This window comes from Danio aesculapii, chromosome 7 (assembly GCF_903798145.1).
Source record: "Danio aesculapii chromosome 7, fDanAes4.1, whole genome shotgun sequence".
NCBI lineage: Eukaryota > Metazoa > Chordata > Actinopteri > Cypriniformes > Danionidae > Danio > Danio aesculapii.
Genome location: NC_079441.1, coordinates 14,166,298 through 14,176,205, shown reverse-complemented (window position 1 = coordinate 14,176,205; position 9,908 = coordinate 14,166,298). Strand labels below are relative to the sequence as shown.

Genomic DNA, 9,908 nt, shown 5'->3' with positions numbered 1-9,908 from the left:
AACTGAGTGTAACAATAAAAACCTACACTGCAAAGCTGATTTTTTTTAGTCAAACACAAAACACTTTAAAGGAGTAACAGGCGAGGTGACCTGTGGAGCTTTATAGATGCACACACAAACACACCTACTATTACATAAGGTCAAAGTCTGAAGTACAGAAAATATGGGAGGAAATCTGACATGTCTGAAGGTGCAACTACCGAACAACAGTCTTAAATGAAGATATTACTGTACTTGAAATAACCTTAATAATTATCGAGACTTTCTATGAACACAGCTGATATTCACTCACAGGTGAGTTATGGAAATTGTCTTACAGTGTTATTGAAAGGGTTTAGCAGAGATCACTTCTAATTTGACTAGGATGGGCAATACCAGATTGCTATTATTACTTTGTTTAATAGGAAATGTATGAGAAGTGTTATTTGTATGATTGAAAAGGTTATAGTGTTTTGTCATCGTATAACAAATCTCAGAGCATCAAGAGGGTAAACTGTGGATAGACAGAACACAATTATTCTGTATTTTAAAAATGTAGGCCAATTGATCTTACTTTTAGAAATACAAAATACGCAAGAGCTGTAAACATTAATGAATTTTATTTATATAACCTATATTTTATTTTTGTGCTGGCATTACAGTAAGTTATATGTCACATACACTGAAAAATATAAATCTTAAGAATTACTTTAAAAAATCCTCGTAACAATTTGCACTAACAAATTGCAGGTAAATTTTACAATCTTATATCAGATACAATGAACTTGTCAATATCATGTTAAATTTACTTAATGTCTAATCTAAAACTCCTAAATTAATGAAGTAAAAGTTTATTGATTATCTTTAATTTGGAGTCTTTTTTTAAAATTAATCAAGTTCAATTCAATTCACCTTTATTTGTATAGCGGTTTTACAATGTAGATCGTGTCAAAGCAGCTTCACATAAAAGGTCGTAGTAAATTGGAACAGTGTAGTTCATTTTTAGTGTTTAAGTTCAGTTTAGCTCAGTTCAGTGTGGTTTAAAAATCACCACTGAGAGTCTAAACACTGAAAAGCAAATCCAACGATACGCAGCTCTACAGATCCCAAACCATGCGAGCCAGTGGCGACAGCAGAGAGGGAAAAAAAAACTTCACTAATGGCGGAAGTGAAGAAAAAAAACCTTGAACCATTTTAATTTCTCCGCTGGCCAAACGTCTTATGCAGAGCTGCAGTCTCAGCGGCGGAGGCTGGAAGCTGGCTTCAGCGAAGACTCGTCTGTCCCTGGAGTGCCACAGGAATCAGGCTCATGTTCTCTACTCCTCCATGACCACCACAGTAGCTGCTCAGGATACGGCCTGGTCCAGGATAGGGAAACCTTGGGATCATCTCGTCGTTGTTTTAGCAAAAGGAATACTGCTTTTTTTTTTTATAAAAATATTTTAATAAATCTTATTGGTTACAAATTAGTTCATCTGGCATAACTTGTTTTGTTAAAACACACATTTCCACTGACTTGGATTTTGTTATTTCACTTAAGTTTAAGCAAATTGAACCCAAGAGCAAATTTACTTTAAAAACCCTTACTGATCTCAAAATTAGTGTTAGGATTGCAATGGCTCTTTGAGTGAAGCATCAAACATTAATGTTGAAAAGAATGCCAAGATCCAAAGCATGAGTGCTACTCTTCTGAAAGGTGGTAACCGCAAAACTTAAAAACCCTTACTCAAAACTCTTCTTAATCTTCAAACTAATGATGATTAAACTCTAACAAGTCTTTCTTCTAAATTTACACACCGAAGATTGCTTTTATCTTCAAAGCATTCTGGGAACAACTCATCCATTACGACATATCAATTATTAAAATGTACTTAATATTACTAAGTTTGCAATGATTAGAAAATATTTAAATATCACAAGTAAATGAATATTAATTTTTAACTCTTTACACTCGTTTCATTTATTACATGAAGTAATATTTAGTTAAAAAATTCTAGTTATCCTTGACACTTAATATTACAAGTTAAACATTATGAGAGTAAATTTATTAGATTTTACCACACCAAAAAGTCATTTCTTTCAGGGTGTGTGTGTGTGTGGTGTGTGTGGTGTGTGTGTGTGTGTGTGTGGGTGTGTGTGTGTGTGTGTGTGTGTATTTTATTGCATGACTTGAGGGCAACAAGGAGGAGAACTAATTTTAGGATGAATTATAAGTTGTGATTTTCTTTTTTCTCTCTCTTGGAAATGAACAGAAATGGCTAATTCTTTACCACCACCATTACCAATACGACAGACCAGAAGACTGAGCATGGACATTTCTCTCTGTGAGTCTATTTTGAGTTAGTCATTAAGTAATTCATTTAACTGACTTGTTCAGTAACACTTTTTTTGATGGAAGCTACTACTGCGTTGGTCAAAAATAATCCCCAAATTTGTATCTAAATCACTTACACTCTCAGAGAAAATGGTATGTTGTACTAAAGAAGGTACAAACCCTTGTCACTGGGGCAGTACCTTTTTGGAACAGAATTGTACTTTAAGACAAAGAAACAAATTTGTACCATTGCAGTTTGTACCTTTAAGGACATGATTTGTACCACAGGAAACCAAAATGTACCTTTGGTTTTTAAAACCTGCAGATATAATATTGTACCTTTATCAAATTACAAATCTGATCCATGAAGGTACCACTACAGTGACAAGACACTTTGTACCTTACAGGGGCAAATGTGTTCCTTCAAGAACTATTTAAAGATATTTTGCTTTATCCAAATGCATCAATTTATTTTCAGTAGATATAAAACATCAAATATATTTATTAACAATGTTTCAGTTTACAAAAAAGTTTCTTTTTGTGTAAATGCACCATTTCAATTTACTAAAATTATAAAAAATACTTTAACATAAATCAAAAAATCTATTCTGCTAAACATTTCACAACACTTTTCACAAAAATGCTACAGAAACACATTCTCCCAAGTACAATACAAAACATTTTATTTCTTCAATTTTCACACAAAACCTTCATACTCACGTAAAAGTTCATTTAATTTACTTAGTTTTAAAATAGAAATAGAATTTTGCAAAAGTAACAAGATGCACAATGTTTGATGAGTTTTACAATACTAAAATGTCTGCACGAACACTTTGCATATGCGGCACTTTTGCCAGCTCACATGCGTAGTGGTGAGCAAACGCCAAAAGGTGCGGATATCAATAATGAAACTGTATTTATCAGAAAACGCTTACCAAATGTTCATTAAAATGCCCTAATGTTTAGTTTACAATATATGTTACATTTTTGTTTTAAAAGTTGTTTTGTTTTATAGAAGTTAATAATGAATGTTTATGAGTTTCTTTAAACTTATGCTTTAAATGACGATTCATGTTTTAATTTGGAAACTATTCATAAAATCACTTTGCCTTTCCAGTAATATTTATTTTCATAGATATTGTAATAAAGGAGTTGTCGAACCCTCATGTTGTGTACCTTCATTTCAATTGTAGCATAAAAGCTACAGAGCAGTATCATAAGAGGTCTTTTCTGTACTATATAAGATACAACTTTTACAAAGGTACAAAACTGTTCCTCAAGGAACATTATTTGTACCACCGTGTACCTTTTTTTCTGAAAGTGTAATATAGATTTTCTTTATATTACTGTAGGTGTCTACTATTACAGTGTATTATTATGCCTTAACTAAATGTGTAATTTTATACAGATACTTTATCAGGCACATACTGTACACACATACTGTATGTTTGATTGTGATTATTAAAAACACTGTGTGTAATTATATCTTTTATTTATGAAAATGCATCTGTGTGGTCCTATACATGCAGTCCCTATACGTTACCTCTTTAAGAGATTTAAAACATAACTCTAAGTCACTATCCACAACCATACCCCACCCCAATAACATCAAAAGTATTTGAAGAACAATTTGAGCACAATACGCACATTTTAACACGTGTAACACATGTGTGACCCTTAATATTAACATACATATTTGGAACATCAGCACAGGAGATGATATATTGGTATGTTTCTCTTCTCTTCAGCTCTGTCATCCTCCATGAGTCCTCTGTTTGAGGAGCTTCAGTGTTCGGTGTGTCTGGATGTTTCACTGATCCAGTCAGCACTCCATGTGGACACAACTTCTGTAAGAGCTGCCTGAGCAAGAGCTGGGAGAACAGTCAGGACTGCTACTGTCCATTGTGTAGAGAAAGTTTCAGTAATAGACCTGACTTGAAGATCAACACAGGGCTTAGACAGCTTGCCCAACTCTTTAAGCAAAGGTTGACCTTGCGAATATCTGGGTTCTCTGTGACATCTGTGATGGGAGAAAGATGAAAGCCCTGAAGTCCTGTCTGGTGTGTCAGACGTCTTACTGTGAAACTCATCTGGAGCCTCATAGGAGAGTCCCGAACTTCAAGAAACACAAACTGATGGAGCCTGTGAAGAATATAAAGGACTACATATGCCAGAAACACGAGAGACCTCTGGAGCTGTTCTGTAGAGATGATCAGATGTGTGTTTGTGTGTTTTGCACTGATGGAGAGCACAAGACTCACAACACTGTTCCTCTAGAGGTGGAGAGTAAAGTGAAAAAGGCGAGAGATACTAATAAAATATAATTTTTTTCTTCAAAGCAAAGTTCTCATTGAGTGATCAAATGTGTTCGTGTTTCCCTCTGTAGACTCAGATGATAAAAATTCAGAGAGACATGCAGAAGATGATCCAGGACAGAAACAAGAAGATTCAAGATATCAAACACGAGGCAGAACTCAGAAAAGTGATATGAAGATATTCAATATTTAATAGATGATGTTTAGATTTCTCTTTAAAAAATTAAACTGTATATTTCAGAAACGTGATGAGGAGATGATTCAAGAGCTGCAGCAGGAAATCACTGAGCTGAAGATAAGAAACTCTGAACTGGATCATCTCTCACACACTGAGGATCACCTTCAGCTCCTACAGGTCAGTGTTTCTCTTTCTGCTCACATCACAGGACAACACTCACACTCCTCCTGCTGAATGATTTCTCCGCTCTTCTGCTTTAGATTTACCCATCCATACGCAGCCCACCAAACAGCAGGAGCTGGCCTGATGTGAGTTTGGAGACATTGAGGAAAGCTCTGATTCAACTACAGGAAACCCCGGACCAGAAACTCAGTCAAACTGGTTGGTTACTATCAAATGCAACACTCTAATTATTAGATGCTGTTTTAAGAGTAAATTAAAAATGTATGAGACAAACTGGGTATTTGAGGGTAACTGCAGATCCCTGTGAATACAAATTGTTATAATGCTGTTTAATACTGTTCAGAAATTTGACATTGCCTCTCAGATCATGACTGTATTTGAAGTATTGCAGAGAAACAGGCTCTGAACCATTTTTAAATCAGCTTCTTAGTGATATAACCTTTTACCAAAGATAAATATCAAAATTGGGTCAGTAATTTCCTATCCAAAGATCATCCGATCATACTTTCATATCGGTCAAATCCTGAATGACTAATAAATAAATACGTATTCATTTTCCTTCGGCGTATTCCCTTCATTCATCAGGGCTCGCCACAGTGGAATGAACCGCCACCAGCTTATGTTTTACACAGCGGATGCCCATCCAGCTGCAACCCAGTACTGGGAAACACCCATACACACTCATTCACACACATACACTACAGCCAATTTAGTTTATTCAATTCATCCATAGCAGGGGTGGGCAAACTCGGTCCTGGAGGGCCGGTGTCCTGCACAGTTTAGCTCAAACTCTAATCAAACACACCTGCTTATAGATTTCTAGTGATCTTGCAGATACTGATTAGCTTGTTCAGGTGTGTTTGATTAGTGTTGAAGCTAAACTGTGCAGGACACCGGCCCTCCAGGACCGAGTTTGCCCACCCCTGATCTATAGTGTATGTCTCTGGACTGTGGTGGAACCTGAAGAACACCCACATGAACACGGGGAGAACATGCAAACCCCACACAGGAATGCCAACTGACCCATCTGGGACTCGAACCAGTCCTTCTTGCTGTGAGGCGACAGTGCTAACCACTGAGACACCGTGTCACTTAAATACAATACTGTATTTTTCAAATGGGCTTTTAATGTAATGGACATTATCTTAAAAGACACAGCATGTCATTTTAGCCACTAGAGCAGGGGTCACCAATCTCGGTCCTGCAGGGCCGGTGTCCCTCCAGGGTTTAGCTTCAACTTGCCTCAAAACACTGCCTGGGTGTTTCAAATATACCTAGTAAGACCTTGATAGCTTGTTCAGGTGTGTTTGATTAGGGTTGGAGCTAAAATCTGCAGGACATCGGCCCTTTGGTGACCCCTGCACTAGAGGGTGTCTGTGTTGTGTCATGTGGTTATTAGAGCACCACACCGCTTTTAGGACATGGATGTTAAGATCTCTTCATCATCTGTTTACTTTTTGTCTTCACAGTGTTGAGGAGGATACAGCAGTATGCAGGTACAGTGACTGATCTGTTCACTCACATATTAATACTTTCACAAACATAAAACTCTCGATACGTTGCTTGCCTGTACAAAAGATGTTATTAAATATTAAACGTGAAAGTATTTCTGTTGTCAGTAATGCAATAATCATTTAATTATTATCTGATCTCTCACTCTAAGTGGATGTGACTCTGGATCGTGATACAGCTTATCCAGAACTCATCCTGTCTGATGATGGAAAACAAATGATACAAGGAGACATTTATCAAGACCTCCCAGATATCCCAGAGAGGTTTGATCATTGCCCTTCGGTCCTAGGAAGAGAGGGATTCTCCTCAGGGAGATTTTATTTTGAGGTGCAGGTGAAGGGAAAGACTGAGTGGAGTTTAGGAGTGGTCAGAGAATCAATTAACAGGAAGGGAAAAATCATTCAGAGTCCTGAGAATGGACACTGGTGTGGGCCCTGATGAAAGGAGATCAATACTGGGCCTGTGCTGATCAGCGGTCTCTCTAAATGTGAAGCCGCAGAAGGTTGGTGTGTTTGTGGATTATGAGGACGGTCTGGTCTGCTTCTTCGATGTGGAGTCCAGATCTCATATCTTCTCTTTCACTGGACAATCTTTTATTAATAGGGTTTATCCTTATTTCTGTGCATGTTTCACCAGTAAAAGTAAACATTCAGTACCACTGATAATCTCACCTGTAATTACAGTGAATAAAATTACACACCTCAGATACAATTGACAATTTTTAATAAGTTTGTAAACAAGGAATCTGAAAATGGCAATCATGCATATTTTTAAATCAAGCTTCATGTTGTGATCATGTTAGCTCTTGCTGATACATCCTGCAACTACACCATTGCCTGCAAAATCAGTGAAATGTACTCATTAATTTGGCAAAAATGTGTAAAGAATGTTTTTTATTATGATAAAGACCCTTAAATATGTGGGATATTATTATTATTATTGCTTTTTTCTTCATAATTTTTTTTCTTTCTTGTATGAAATATTAACTCACCGGCCACTTTATTAGGTACATCTGTAAATCTGCTCGTTAACGCAAATTTCTAATCAGCCAATCACATGGCAGCAACTCAATGCATTTAGGTATGAAGACACGGTCAAGACGATCTACTGCAGTTTAACCGAGCATCAGAATGGGAAGAAAGGTGATTTAAGCGACTTTGAAGTGCCATTGTTGTTGGTGCCAGATGGGCTGGCCTGAGTGTTTCAGAATCTGCTGATCTACTTGGATTTTTACACACAACCATCTCTAGGGTTTACAGAGAATGATCAGAAAAAGAGAAAATATAAGTGAGCGGCAGTTCTGTGGGCGTGAATGCCTTTTTGATGCCAGAGGTTAGAGGAGAATGGTCAGACTGGTTCGATCTGATATAAAGGCAAGAGTAACTCAAGTAACCACTTGTTACAACCGAGGTATGCAGAAGAGCATCTCTGAATGCACAACACCTCCAACCTTGAGTTGGCTACAGCAGCAGAAGACCACACCGTGTGCCACTCCTGTCAGCTAAGAACAGGAAACTGAGGCTACAATTCACACAGGCTCACCAAAATTGGACAATAGAAGATTGCAAAAACGTCACCTGGTCTGATGAGTCTCAATTTCTGCTGCAACATTCGGATGGTAGAGTCAGAATTTGGCATTAACTACATGAAAGCATGGATCCATCCTGCCTTGTATCAACAGTTTAGGCTGCTGTGATGGTGTAATGGTGTAGGGGATATTTTCTCGGCACACTTTAGACCCATTAGTACCAATCAGACGAATTTCTTAACATCACAATGAGTTCACTGTACTCAAATGGCCTCCACAGTCACCAGAGCTCAATCCAATAGAGCACCTTTGGGATTTGAAATCTGCTACAACTGCGTGACGCTATCATGTCAATATGGACCAAAATCTCTGAGGAATATTTCCAGTAGCTTGTTGAATCTATGCATGAAGGATTAAGGCAGTTCTAAAGGCAAAAGGGGGTCCCACTTGATACTAGTATAAAGTGTACCTAATAAGTGGCCGGTTAGTGTATGAACGTTCAAATTATGATCTACATGTGAAGTGCTAATTTAGTAGTTTTTTATATATGACTGATATGATTGTCATTTGATCAATTTAGGACTGATGTACATGTCTAATCATCTTTTTCACTTACTTTTTTTCACAACAACAACTCTAGCAGTCTTACTCTAACACTGAATGCTCTGCCACAAATAAGTTACATTGTAACTGGCACTCCTTGTATGTATTCTTGTATTGCCTCTTCTTGTTGAATTGCTGAAAGCCTTCTCTGTTGTAAGTCACTTTGGACAAAAGCGTCTGCTAAATGACTAAATGTAAAAATGTTTTCTATAAAAAAAACCAGAAATTGAGAGTCTGTGGCATTATTAGCATGATGACAAAGGGCACGGCCTATGTCATTAGTTAAAATGGCTTTCTCTGGAACATTCTTTCCATACATTTGGGATAATGTAAGTGCATAAATCAGTGAAATATGTAACACTGTTCTAGTGGTTTTTGAATATTCTAATGAGAAAAAAAAAGTATTACGTATTGTCCCTTTAAATGACTGAAATCACATTTCAAAAATCGAAATCGATCTTACCTTATATTAATTCAATTTCCCACAATAGTAAGATAACTTGATCAAAACTCGACAAACATTCTGAAATTTAACATCTCATCTGAGCACTAGCAGACTGTCGAGGTTTAGACAGGAAATTGAGTGTTATTTTACCCTGACAAAATCAATTGTTCAGCAGTAACTACCGAGCTACAGTATCTGATGGATCACTAGTTGTTGTTTTTTTATGTGAGCTTTATAAGCTTTCTATGTTGTTAGCTAAGATACATGTCTAACGTTGATTTGATGTGCGACTGCGAATGTTCGGTTGGAAATTTGATACCGCGCTTCACCTCCAGCTTATATGATTCCTACTGCGCATGCCCAGACTTCTTTGCCGTACATTTTTTTGCGAAATCAGTTTTGGAGTTTGTAGATGTTTGTAAAACGAAAATGAGCCTTGAGAACAATAAGTCTTGAGAAATTATTGGAACGTATGTTATGCAGACACTTAATATTTCATTATATTAGATAATAAGTTCATTTATAGGTTGTACTTTAAACTTAAAGTTCGAAAAATTATTTAAAAAGTAAATTTATTGAATGTTTTGCCTGAATTTTTGTTGCATTTACACGGTTTTGACCAGCAGGTGTCGCTAGAAAATGCTGTTTCAAACACTTCAAACAGTAGCTCCAATTACTAGCATGTGCTTTGTCTAGGTTTCGGTTTCTCCCCAGTGTTTGTGTTCAGTGTGTGGTTCACTGGATTTCGTCAGTTTCTAGTTTGTTTTGTCCCCCTTTCCACTAAGCAAAATCATTTTCATCTTCGAATTCCTAGACCTCGACGATACGTATTTCCACGCTTATCTCACGAG

The 9,908-nt window shown here is 36.9% G+C and overlaps 1 pseudogene; it reads left to right on the top strand.

Annotated features, from left to right (window-relative positions):
- The first annotated feature begins 164 nt into the window (after positions 1-164).
- On the top strand, positions 165-7,588 carry LOC130231699 (E3 ubiquitin-protein ligase TRIM39-like; annotated as a pseudogene).
- The last annotated feature ends 2,320 nt before the right edge of the window (positions 7,589-9,908 follow it).